General features: G+C 46.7%; 1 protein-coding gene across 1 annotated transcript in view; it reads left to right on the plus strand.

Moving 5' to 3' along the window:
- The window catches only part of LOC106505238, a 45,408-nt gene that overhangs the window by 11,163 nt on the left and 20,295 nt on the right, over positions 1 to 13,950 (plus strand). The gene's annotated exons all lie outside the window — the stretch shown is intronic.

Below are 13,950 nucleotides of genomic sequence, written 5' to 3' on the forward strand. Positions count from 1 at the left end.
GGAGCGGAAAAGTGCAAGTTTGTTGTTGTGTGTCTTCAGCTGCATAACCTGTCACATGGAGATGATGACACGCTGGGGCCGTCAGGAAGGACTCCGTTGGGCAAAGGCGGTCGTGACCAGAGCAGGCAGAGAGTCCCAAAGGGGCATCCTGCACAGTAGGGACCAGGCGCATCTCACAGATGCACGGACCAGGTGGCAGGCCGGTCCAGAGAGGCGGCCTGAACAAAGACATTTGGGTGCGTTGTTTGTACACACCTAAGAAGGCCGAACTTTGGGTCTGGAACACCGGAAGTGGTTCCGCTGAGTGCCTCTCACACTAGCGAGCGCTGACCCCCAAGGCAGCCACTGTGGGTTTTGTGGGCACCTGCTCTACTCTGCACACCCACTGCCTGGTTTCAGGTTTGGGGAGGTCACTGATTAATGATATTTCACAAAATAAAATCTAACAGTCAACTGGCGTACAGTTGCATAGGCTGTATTTTGCCATTGAAAATGAACTTTGTTTTGGTGGGAAACTGTGAGAAATCCCAGTCTCTATATGGCCTCCGATGTGTGTTTTCAGCACCACCAAGCAATCAATTCCCTTCCGACACTGCCTGCCTGGAGGTGGTGTCGGATCTCACTCAACCCCGCAAGACTGTGCGCCTGCCACCCCCACTTCCGATGCCAGCTGCAAATCCACGTTATTACCTGTGCTTCTGACCTACTGGCTGTGAACTGCAGGTTCTCACGACCCGCTCCCTGGGCTCAGTTAACTTGTGAGCGCGGCTCACAGGATTCAGAGAAACATTTAGTTGTATTCATCAGTTTTCTATAAAGGGTGCAGATGAACAGCCAGGTGAAGAGGTGCCGGGGGGCAAAGTATATGGGGGGAGGTGGGAAGTTCCCAGGCCCTTCCTGGGCACCGCCCCCCACGCCTGAGTTTCCACGTGCGCGCCAGTCCGGAAGAGCTCCGAACCCCATCCCCGGGTTTGTGTGGAGCCTCGATGACACAGACGCAATTGAGTACCTCATTGGCCGTCGGTGGCCAGTCCCCAGCTCCCTCCTCCCCAGAGGTCTGGGCGCAGGACTGAGAGTTCCAGCTCCAGTCACTTGGGCAACCAGCCCCCTCCGTGGGTTAGCCCGGGCTTTCCCAAAAGTCACCTCAGCAGCGTCACAAAAAGACACCGTCGTAGGGCTCCTCAGGACATTCCCGGGGTTTTAGGCACCGTCAGGAATGACAGGAAAACCAAAGCACTCTTTACTGTAAGTCACCATAGCATAAGGCCAAAACGGAGAAGTAAATGAGGCAGTCTGTAATTTGACATCTGTCACGCCATTTTTATCGCATTAGCTGAACCACAAGATGAACGGACGCCTCTGCTTTTCCCTCAGATCCTCACGGGCATTTGGTCCCCAGCTCTTCGTTTCGCACCACCACACACCCGCTCAGGGACACGGGGTCTCAGGATAAGTTTTAATTGGGACGCAGGTTTCAAGGCAAGGATCACGTATCACGGAGAGTCCTCCTCTAAGTTTACTTCAGATCCTGGCTTGCTTGCTTACTCTAGTCTGCATACTTCAGCATAAATCCTGGTGCTTGGGATACTTAACAGGGTTTTTATTCAAAACTGATCAATATAAAATCGGGGTAGAAGTGTCAGTTCTCATCGCATTCCTTGAAGATGAAGAACAAAGAATATAATCCTGTTCAGTGTCTGTCGGAGCACGAGTTGGATTTTTGTCTCCATCAGCCTTGACATCCAAGCCTTCAGGACTTGGTTCCACCATTGTTTTTCTGTGTTTGGGGTTTGTCTGTCTGTTTGTTTTTCTATATGACAAACATTGTACTTTGTCCTTAAGTGGATGGGGAAAATTGGGGATTCTAGGGCTTTAGGACTAGAAACTATTCACATGAAAAGATGCTCAACATCACTGATCATCAAGGAAGTGCAAATTAAAACTATAAAGAGTTATCGCCTCACACCTGTCAGAATGGCTGTTATCAAAAAGACAACACGATGTGGAAAAAAGGGAATATGCTTTTATGCACTGTGGGTAAGAATGTAAATTGGTGCAGCCGCTGTGGAAAACAGTATGAAGATTCTTCAAAAAATTAAAAATAGAACTGCCATCAGTCTAGCAATTTAACGCCTGGGTGTTTATCCGGAGAAAACAAAAGCACTAATTTGGAAAGATATATGCACCCCTGTGCTCAGTGCAACATTATTACAAGAGCCAAGATACAGAAGCAACCTAAGTGCTCATCAATAGATGAATGGATAAAGAAGATGTGTGTGTGTGTATATATACAATGGAATAGTACTCAGCCATAAAAAAGAATGAGATAATGCCTTTTGCAACAACATGGATGGACCCGGAAGGTAATATGCTAAGTGAAATAAGTCAGAGAAAGACAAATACTGCATGACATCACTTATATGGAATCTAAAAAACAAAACAAATGGACAAACATAACAGAAACAGAGTCATAGATACAGAGAAAAAACAGGTAGTTGCCACAGGGGAGGGAGCTGCGGAAGGGAGAGAAATAGGCGAGGGAAATTAAGAGGTACAACCTTTCAGTTACAAAATAAATGAGTCAGGTATGAAATGTACAGTGTGGGGAATATAGTCAATAATTAAGTAATTTTGTGTGTTGACAGATGACAGCTAGACTTAGCATGGTGATGGTTTTGAAATGCTTGAAAATTTCGAATCACTGTGTTACCCCCGGAGCTGACACAGTGTTGTAGTCACTTATACTTCAAAACAACCCAACAAACATAGAAAAAATGTTGCGGTGTGTGGCTTCCAGAGGCAGGTGGTGAGGGAGGAACTGGAGGAAGGCAGTCCAGGTACACACTTGCGGCCGGAAGAGAGAGGAGCACAGGGCCAACTGACAGCATGAGAAACGTAACCCACACTGCGCTGCGTCCCACAGTCGCCAATGGCCTCAGTCCCGAGTTCGCATCACAGGTAAACAAAAAAAAAAAATCTATTTTTTCAATAGTGTCTCTCTGTGAGCTGATAGATGTTCCCTGAATGTGGTATCGTTTCCTGAGGTCTCTGAGTCAAATCAGGAGGCTATGTACCTTAAACGTACACAGTGCTATAGGTCAATTACATCTCAATAAAACGGGAAGGGAAAAAAAGAAAAGAAACTCTCTTGCTGAAAATGTCGGGCTTTGGAAGTCTCCGCCTGCAGGTGTGTCCCTGCCTGCTGCCCAGACTTGCCGCGAGCTAGCCAGCGGGCCCCTTTCCTGTCTCATGTTCTAATGGGCTGGTCCCCCTCTGAGAGCCATGTGCTTCCCAACGAGCCAGGACTTGAAGCATCCAAGCAGGCTTATTTCTAGCCAGAAGCAGACAGCTCCGCAGACACGTCACCGTGACTGTCAAGCAAGACCAGCCAGGTGGAAAAACCAGTTTAAGTCTCCTTCAAGGCAGGTGATATTTTCCCCATTTATAGAAAAAGAAACTGAGGCCTGGCGACGTAGCCGACCTCAGGCTGAACGGCTGGGAAGTGGCTATGACCCAGGCCAGCCTGACCCCTGAGGCTCAGCCTCCGATGACCGGGGTTGCCTGTGTCACCCCGACCGGTTCCTGTGAAGACGGCAAGGCTTTGCTCCGAGTGAGCGACAAAACTCTTGACTAGTAATCCTTGCTTATTTCTAAGTTCAAGCTGAAATGTGTCGGAAATGGGGCTGTTTTCCATACGTCTTGACCATGAAAAGAATCCCTGAGTTAAAGACTCTGTTTTAGAACCCACATGTGAGTTTACTAATATTTGGTTCATGAAAATACCATTTTCCATATTATTAAACTTCACGGGCATTATCTTTAAATATATTAACTTTTTTTTTTTTAATCTTTTTAGGGCCACACCCATGGCATATGGGGGTTCCCAGGCTAGGGGTCGAATCGGAGCTGTAGCTGCCAGCCTCCACCACAGCCACAGCCACAGCCACGTCAGATCCGAGCTGTGTCTGCGACCCACACCACGGCTCACGGCAACGCCGGACGCTTAACCCACTGAGCGAGGCCAGGGATGGAACCTGCATCCTCATAGATCCTAGTCAGATTCGTCTCCACTGAGCCATGAGGGGAACTCCTCCCAAACACACAGACTTTGAGGTTTTCATCTGTGTTGTGCCAAAGCAGCCCTTGGTCATCTTCCCAACCTAGAGAAGAAGCTCATGGATGTTATACACTAAGGGTGTGTGGGAGCTGAGCGGACTCTGGATGTGAAGGCAGCAGTGTCCAGGTTACAATCAGGTGACCCTGGGCAAGGCGGCCCCTCTCAGCCTTGGCAGCTAACAAATAATAAGGGAGCAGTGACTTAGAAGGTGCCGCGGAGAGGCAGTGCGATAGTACGTTACGCTGTGAGTATGACACAGTCTCTTCCTGTTTTAGTTAATAACGCAACAGTCGATACTAGATACCCATCAAGATTTCTTCGTCATGCTTGACATTTGTGTCGCAGTTACGGAGTAACGACATACATAACTGTTGGCAGCCCATACTAACTCTGCAAGCGTAGGAGGGATGCCTTCATTTTATAGATGCTGTCACCAAGATGGAAAAATCACGGAGTCCGCAAGCGACAGAACGGGGCTCATCCGCACTGTACTGTGGCTGCTTCCTCGTTGTTATAAGGTGACTTGAACCTTGATTCAGACCTAGAAACTGGGAGATGCCTAGTCCCTCCTCTCCGAGCAGCAGGAGATGGGTAGCGAATGCGTAAAGACAGAACAAGTGCCGAAGTCACTGTACTCGGTCTGGATTTCTCAGGTGAGGGACTCTGCTCTCAAGCTCGACCTTGTGATACCTGTGCAGAGCGTATCCCTGTACCTGTGCCAAAAGCCGAAGAACCAGGAGCACGGACTTTCTTGGTGTACACATGAGATAGGAGCCTTTCACGTAACTTATTCCTGATCAAGTACTTCCTAGGTCATGGCAGCACGAGGGAGGCCCGCTCGGACGGGTCTCTGCCCATCGCCCTCTGAGCCCCTTCAAATCTCACTCTGTGTCATCAAAGGACATGGAGAGCTTCGTCAGGCAGGCTGATTATTCTGGTATCAGAACACAGTACACACGAAATTTCCTCTGACCTAACCATAGGAAGGAGAATTTCCTTTTATATTATTTGCAGCCATAAATAACCCCTCAGATTTTCATCAAAACAGTTACACAGTAGATGAAAATGAACATTCTGAAGGCTTTTCTTTACAGAATATAAATGAAAGAAGGAAATATTGCCATTAAAAACTTTTGTTTTGCCACATTCAGGTACAGAAGTGACCCATTTTCCCTCCCCAAAAACGTCAGTGCAAAGACAGCCCTTTTCAGACCTCATCTTTTTCAGCACCTTGAGCTTGGGCACAGCCCCTTTTCCAGCGGGGAAACCTACCCAGAGAAGGAGCTTAACTTGCCCAGAGTGCCTGGGTGGCTGGTGGCGCTGGCTCTGGCTCTGGCTCTGGCTCTACCACACTGTTCTCTGCCGTGACACATAGTTTCCATGTGAACAGCTTTTGATCTAGCCTGCTTTGAAGTTAATAATTTAGCTACTTTTATATAGGTTTTCATTTTGTATGATTAAGCAATCACAGCAAATTACTTAAAGAAACATTTTCCAAACTGAGTGAGTTCCAGTTAACACTACACCTAAGTGCCGCCAAGACCCAGTTTCCTGTAACCATCGCCGGATGGGTTCCTCTTCTTGTGTGTGTTTCCTAACACGGTTGTAGATACATGTAGTGGGGGGTCTTTGCAATGCTGTACCCTAAGGGTAGTGACCTTGGGCTAAAGTATCATAACTGTGTTCCGCCCCCTCCTAATCGCTCCCGCCAGTGACTGGAACCTGCCATCCCAGTTCTGGGGGAAGGAAGAAATGTGATTGTGAATTAAATCCCCCCCCCAAAAAAGTCAGGTAACTCTTCAGTTTTAGGCAGGTTGTTAACCTCTCTAAACCTTAATCTCCTGGGCTTTATGTAATCAAGTTAAACGAGACGACCTCTAGCAGTCGGGAAACCTCCCTTGTATTTTAGTCACACAGCATTTTAGTTCATGGGTTTTCACCTGAACATCTGCATTCATTCTGGTTTCTTTCCTTGCCTATTCTAGTAAAAAGAGCCTGGTAAATACTTGGATTCGAGGCCTCTCTGGGAACACTGAGTGTGTAGCATTAATACAGACATTCAGTTTATGGCCCGATCTCTAGCAAGCAAATGCTAAGGAAGATTGTGAACTTAGGCATTTGATGTTTCAGATGAGCTGTGAAAGCTTGGTCCTGATCATTTGCATTGAGAACACAGTGTCCCTTTTTGTAAGCAGCTGTGACACCTTGGGAGCTTGGCCAAAAGATGCTGGTTGTCTAATCAGCATGATCTATCTCGGAATTTCCCCTGCTGCCTCGGTTGGGTACCTCTTCCATTTTTAACACGGTTCTGGACTCTCCATTAACGCTGTTCTACAACTGAGCGAGTTCCAGTTGACACTACGCCTAAGTGCCGCCAAGACCCAGTTAAACCGCAACTGCTGTTCCCTCCCAAAGGAGGGATGGTATTTTAGCAGTAAAGTTGGTTCTAACACGTGCAGCTACTTAAAGCACAGCAGCAGTGCAGGGACAGGAGAAGGCTGGTCAAGTGTTTTACTATTTTGTAAAACCTGTAATGAAACATTCGCCCCAGAACACGCTCTCACATCTCCCTTCTTGGCTACACCTAAGTAATTTAAAGGTCTGAAGAATAAAATTCTTGATTCTCTTGCAGCTGGTTTCTGACGCCAGAGTCACCAGCTATATCATTCTCCATGGAATCATTCTCTTGGCAGTTGATGTGTTGTTTGCCGGGTATGAGATATACTTAAAGGTGGCTTAATCACTAGAGGAATTTTCCATGCCCTGGGCTTTTCTCCCATAGCAGTTTGTCCCCATGTGCTGGTTCCTGCCTTTCGTTGCCTCTGCAGCCTTTCTAGTGGTCCTTGTGGGCTGGTGAATTCAGCATCTCTAAGACCGTGTTTGCATTGCAGCAGAGTCTGCGACTTGTGCCAGCTCTGGGGCTTTACAAGTAAAGGTAACACCTTACTCGCACAGTTGTGCAGTTTCGGCTGACTTGTTGGGTGAGCCGTCTAAGCTCAGTAATAGTTTGAACTTTTATAAACATTTTCCTGAAAGAGACACTTACCCCAAGTTAAGTCTCTCTGTGTGTCTTAACTGCTCAGTTCCACTAACTACTACATTATAGAGACGGAGGGTTTTTTCCCCCAAAGCACATGTATGTATGTTAACTAAGATCTTTAAAAAACTAAAATGGGATTGAAAAATTGCCTTGTCCTCCTTAAATTCATCGTTATGTACATTATCCCCTGACAGGCAGCTTGAAACTTGACACCAAAGGGTTTACAAAGAATCAAGGCTTCACTGGTTGGTTTCAATAAATTATTTTGTAGATTCTTGCCCTTCATTACTGAGGTAGAAAATGCTGTGTGTATGTGCACTTTTTGTCCCTCAGAAACTCTCCTTGCCAGTTTTATAGGAGCCACCACCACCTCTCTCAGAGCCCTCCTTGATACCTAGACAGTGATAGACAGCACGCTGCTGGCGCCTGAGACGGGGCTGGGGCGGGAGGCGCATGTGGTGGGCGGGGGTGGCAGGGGTGCACCGGGCTCTGGAGTGGGCTGCACCCTCTACTTTGCCATCTCTTGCCTTGAACGGAGAGGCCCCCAGGCAACTGTTGAACCTGTGTTGGTGGCCAGAGAATGCAGGCTTTCTCTTCCTCCCACTTAACGTACACTGCTGGGTTTCTAAGCAGTGGAAGCATCCATGTTTTCTTCCTGGGTTAAAAACTGCTTAATTCAGTTAAAGTGAAAACTTAACTGATCAGAAAACCCCGCTCCTTCTGGAACTTTCTCTTCATTTTCCCCAGCCACCCCCGCTGTCAGCAGGAAGCATGGTTTATGGTCATTTGATGCATCAGACGCTGAGATCTGCAAGGGCTGGAGGCTTGTTTTCCAGCAGATCCTGCAGCCCTGGCACAACTGAAGGCACAGCTTCAGCAGCCTGACCAGGCTTTCTGCTGAATCGGCCATTCTCAGGGCTCACATCCTCGACCTCTGAAGCACTGTTTAGGAGAGTCTGCAGAGAACCACCGATCACTACATAAAGCTCCTTTAGGATTAAGAGAGTGATGCACAGACCATGCTTTGGGTGAGGTGGTGTTTCTGGTATGTGGTATGTTTATCCAAGGACAGTGTGCCAGATGTCAAGCCACATTAAAGAAAGCTGCGGAGGCAAACCCTAGAGCCTTTATATTGTAATATTTTCTTCTGTACAATTGTGATTTTTTTTTTTTTGCATTTTGAATAGCTACTTGATGAGAGTTTGAATTGTTCTTTATATTTCTGCTTTTTTAGCCTTCTGCTGCATTTTTCTTCAGTGTGATTTTTCTATCACTCAGCTGCCATATTGGCTTCCCTTTGCTCTGATACCAGCTCCCTTCCACGCTCATCTTTCTAGATGTTAAACCCTTTTATCTTTGTAGTTTTCTTATCAATTTTATACTTCAAAGCATCTGTTCTCTTAAAGAGATAACAAAGTGCTTTCATTAAGAGACCTCAATAACAATTTTGTCCTTATATTCTTTGTCTGTGTTTCTTTCTCCCACCTAATCTTTTAGTAGGGTATCTACACACTTTTAAACCGAATTGACCTATGAAACAGATATGCTGATCCTGGCATGGCATAATTCGTGGGCTTTTCTATTTAGAGTTCACTATTTTCTAAGTTAATTCTCTGCATTCCCCACCCTATCTCCACAAAGTTTTTAACTCTGATTTGCTGTTCTTCATAAATCATACACAAATTAACCATGGCACATTTAAGTAGGTCTTACAGTACCAAGTGAAACCGGATCACTGCATTTTCTGTGTGGCTCCTTAATCAGGATTGAAGAATAAATATTTGTAAAAACACTACCTTAAAATGAGGTTATTTCATGATGAGGCCATTCCTAAGGTGAGGTCTGTGAACTGAGAAATATGGTTTCCGTCCAAGAACTAAACTCTTAGGCATCAGCCCCCGTGCAGCAGATGCCTTGGGCACCTGTGATGGGGAGCCGTGGACCCCTGAGAATGTGCGTGTCTAGGTGCAGGGCTGGGCGCAGTGCCCCACTGCAGCAGTGCCCCACTGCGGCAGTGCCTGTCATAAGTACAAAGTAGTAGGTACACGGTGCTGCCTCCCCTCCCCTGGCCTGCCTCTCTCGGGGCTGAGCTACCTGTGGGCTGGGCTCGTGCCTTCTCTACGGCTGTAGTGTCAGGGATAGTTAAGAGGCAACTGCCTGGCTTCAGATCCCAGCCCCAGTTTCTCCACTTTTTTTTATTTTCTCATCTCTTCGTCATTGAAAGAGTAGTTACCCAGAGGAGTTGTGAGTCCAAGTGTAAGAGCCGTGGTACAAAGACACAGTTGCCATTACTTTTCATCCTATACCCAGCAGTGCAGATGAAATGATTATAGCCACATTCAAAGGAGAATGTCCTGGAGTTCCCGTCGTGGCGCAGTGGTTAACGAATCCGACTAGGAACCATGAGGTTGTGGGTTTGATCCCTGGCCTCGCTCAGTGGGTTAAGGATCCGGCGCTGCTGTGAGCTGTGGTGCAGGTTGCAAACGTGGCTCAGATCCTGCGTTGCTGTGGCTCTGGCATAGGCCGGTGGCTATAGCACCAATTCCACCCCTAGCCTGGGAACCTACATATGCCGCGGCAGTGGCCCAAGAAATGGCAAAAAGACCAAAAAAAAAAAAAAAAAGGAGAATGTCCTTGAACTAGGGCAGCCCCATGAATCACACTGATCCCCGCATCAGTGCAACTCCTACCCTAGGAAACATCCTCTTCGTGTTCTGACCCGTGTCCTTGAATGAAAGATGAAACTGGAGTCCGTGGTGACCGGGGAGCGACGTGCCCTGGTGATTTCAGAGCAGACAGTACTTTAGCGTCCAGAAAGGGTTTGACCAGCGCCAGTGTTCAGAGGAGAAAATGTGGTGCGTGAACTGTCACAGCCCTCTTAGCAGCATGAATGCGATACGTTTTGCCATAAGAAAACCCTGTCTCCCATTTGCTTGCTTGTCTGAGGGTTTCAGTTCAGTGTTCTGTCTGGACTTGGTACCGTAGGAGGAATGGCCGTACGATGATAATGTTGACTCATGTTACCCATACATTTGTACATGTGTAGGTCTTAGAGAACATACAAGAAGTTTGATTCATTAATCAATTCATAGGGAAAGTTTAAAACATTCAAAGTTTAGGTTTTCAATTTTTTTTGCTTTTTAAGAGCCACATCTGTGGCATGTGGAGGTTCCCAGGCTAAGAGCTGAATTGGAGCTACAGCTGCCGGCCACACCACAGCCTCAGCAACGTGCGATCCCAGCCGCACCTGCGACCTACACCGAAGCTCACGGCAATGAGGCCAGGGATTGAGCCTGCATCCTCATGGATACTAGTTGGGTTCGTTACTGCTGAGCCACAACAGGAACTCCTGAATATATTTTATTTAATGGTTTTCTTAACTTATTTCATAACTTCTAAATATTCAGAAATATGGCACACGGGCCTTTATTTGACCCCTGGTGGGCCTGGTCCACCAAGGAGATAGATTCTGAAAGAGAAACTTCGTAACTAAGGTTGTCAGATCACAGCTTTCATTGCCTAAATGACGTCAGTGTCCTAACAGCATCCCATTGGTTAGAATTTCAACATGTAGGTTTGGGGGGGATACAAACATTGAGTCCGTAACACTCTCTTCACCATTTCTCAAGAAAGTTTGTGTAAATGATGTCTCTTTTTGAGTCATTACTTGATATTTACCTTCTCTGGTACTTTTTTAAAATCTCATTTTCTTATGTTCATTATTTCATTTCTGGGGTTTCATTTTAGTTGCCTTAAATATCATGCTGCCCCTCTCTGTACATTTATGTGAGTAAAAAGAAAGACAGACCCAGTTAACTCAAAACTAATTTGTTTGACTTTGGATTTTAAGACGATTTTGCACCAGATTTGCGTTCCCCCTCGGGTTTTATTTAAGCGGCTAGTCTGATCAGTTGACATTCCTTCAGCGTGTACCAGCTGGCTGATGGAACGAACAGGCAGGCCTGAGGAAGCTGCAGCAGGATGGAAAACTGTCTGTAGATAATACACACACAAGGATCGTTGGAAACTGACTGCAGTTTGTTCCTGTGCCCAGAAAGCCGTCCGCCTAATGACTTGGCTTCCTTGGACTTCTCGTTTGCACCGAACTGTATATTCTGATAGAATGAACTTGTACAAAGAAACCGTTAAGATGTTAAAAGGCTCAAAGTGCAAAAATTATGGCACCTAAATGTGTCTGGATAACTTTCTCATTGTTCACGTCCTCTTTGTACTTAATTCTAACATATTCTCCTACCGCTTGCTTTGCCTATTTTTTTTTTTACTTTTAATTTATTTTTATTTTTTTTACAAACTTAAAAATATATGGCTTTTTTTATTTTTTCTTTTCCTATATTTTAATTGCACTTTACACTTCTGTTTCATGATCTCATTAAAAACGACCTTGTTTCATGATGCTGGTGTCTCAGAGTCCTTGACAGTTGAAGTATCTGCCTCTGTGCTGCTGGCTTGGTTATTTCCTTACCCAAGGATTCACGAGCACAAGTTCCAGGGAAACAGTAGAGGCGCCAGAGGTGAGGAAAACCACCCGACTTGCTATTTTCTTCCCTTCGATTTTGAAGGTGATGTTGTGATTTCGTTGTCAGAACCCATGGTTGCTGGAAGCGCGGTTTTCCTATCCAGGAGTAAAGCCCCACAGAAGGAGCTCCTGCAGACCTTGGGCTGGGAGGCGGTCTGTCTGCCCTCTTAGGACAGACAGAGCAGCTCCCCGACCCATCTGTCTCCCCAGCCCTGTGTGAGTGAGCCAGGAAGCAGGGGCAGTTCTGCCAGGCCTTCCCCTTCGCCCCAGCCCCCAGCCCCACTGGCTTTATTAGTTGCCTCTTCATGATGAAGAGGAAACAGCTTCTCCGGGATTTGGAGCGCAGATGTTTGTGCAGGAGATGGGACGTGTAACAGGAAGGGGGAAGGCACGTAGCTTTACACGCGGGTCCTTTTGTCTCGTTTTTGTCCTGCTTCCTGCTCTCTGATCGTAAGCCGAGTACCACGTCCCCAGCACAGTCGTGATAACTCTGTTGGCGTGTTCCGATAGGACAGCACTTTGTAAACCCTGAAGCTGGTACCAACAGGAGCTGCGTAACCGATACGCCCCCGCCCTGGGTGGGCTCGGGCCGGCCCCGCCCGTCTGCGCCCCGCCTCTTCGCTCTTTGGTCCCCCGGGCCCTCTCTGTCATACTCATATCATCTTTTCTCTTTGTGGTGGTTGTAATCAGAAGGTATCCTTAATCCTGGCAGGAAAAGTTAAGGACAGCGTTCCCCCTCGGGTTTTATTTAAGTGGAGAGTTTTAAGAGAAATCACGGCGCATTCGAGTCGGACTTCATCCTCTTCCCTGACGGTGCCTCGCACAGGCCTTCAGCCTCGCAGCAGGGGTCTTGACCCAGTACTGCTTCCCCGGATGGAGTCTTTCAACTGTACTAGGACACAGACTGGCTTTTGCAGGCATGTCCAGAAAGCTAGGCAAGGGTTTGAACAGTTTTCATGGGGAAATACATTCTCGTTTATTTGTAACGGATACATAAGCAAGTTTTTTCCCCTGACGATTTTTAACTGTTTCTGCTGTCAGGAGAGAGGACATGTGGGTGGACCCAGGGCTGACTGATTTCCTGTCCCCGCCCCCCCAAAACTCCCATTCACTCTAATTAGTGGAAAGGTGGGGTCATATTTGGAAAATTTTTATTTTGTTTTTTTTGCTTACATCTATAAGGGTGAACAAGACTTCTGTTTGGGAGCAGATAGGCTCAGTTTTCCCTGAAATACTGTATGAGACACATCACTAGGCTGTGTTACTATTTCAAGAGATGGAAGAAGGCTATGTGGGAATCACATGCACTTGGAGGCTGGGCTGTGAGGCCTGGCTGACTGAGTCCAGTGGTAGGACATGGGCAAACTGGTCAGGGTTTCCTTTGTTTTACCTGCAGCATATGGAAGCTCAAGGCTCGGCGTGGAGTCACAGGCCTAAGCCACAGCTGCGCCTGATCCAAGCGCGTCTGTCACCGACATCCCAACTTGTGGCAACACTGGATCCTTAACCCACAGAGTGAGGGCAGGGATCAAACCCGCAACCTCATGGACACTATGTCAGTTTCTTAACCCGCTGAGTCACAATGGGAACTCCAGGGTTTTGGTTTCTCATCCGCCTGTCGGGGGCCCTCCCAGGGTGGATCGGAAAGTATCCATCCGCTGAGTGAGCAGAAATGACATTTCTTAAAGCTCTCATTATTAACAGTTGATTTTTAAATGTATATGTTTGGAGTTCCCATTGTGGTGCAGTAGGGCTAAGGATCCAGCACTGCTGCAGTTGTAGTACAGGTTGCAGCTGTGGCTTGGTTTGATCTCTGGCCTGGCAACTTCCATATGTTGCAGGTGTAATGGAGAAAAAAATGTGTAAGTTATAGAAAAAGAGCCAGACATATCTATTGAGGATTAAGAGGGTGGTGGACCAGTTTGAAAGAATACTGTTAGAAATGTAAATACTAGGAGAAACAGATAAAAAGGAGGTGCGATTGGGTTTTTTGGTGGGTAGGGAAGGATGATGCAGAAGACTGCTGGAGTTCACTCTTAAGTCTTTAAATCATCTTTTTCCCTTTAAGCTATGTGCCTGTTGAATAGAATGAGTCAATATAAAGTAAAACATTCTTAGAAGCTAACAGAATGGTAAGGACTGTGGGAATAGTACCGAGAGTAGTAGTATAATAGTGTGGTTAGGTGTTTGATTATAGAATCAACATATAATTATCCAGTTTCAAACTCTGGATTCGCTTCCTGGTTGTGTGTTTGT

This window comes from Sus scrofa, chromosome 11 (genome assembly GCF_000003025.6).
Source record: "Sus scrofa isolate TJ Tabasco breed Duroc chromosome 11, Sscrofa11.1, whole genome shotgun sequence".
Classification (NCBI taxonomy): domain Eukaryota; kingdom Metazoa; phylum Chordata; class Mammalia; order Artiodactyla; family Suidae; genus Sus; species Sus scrofa.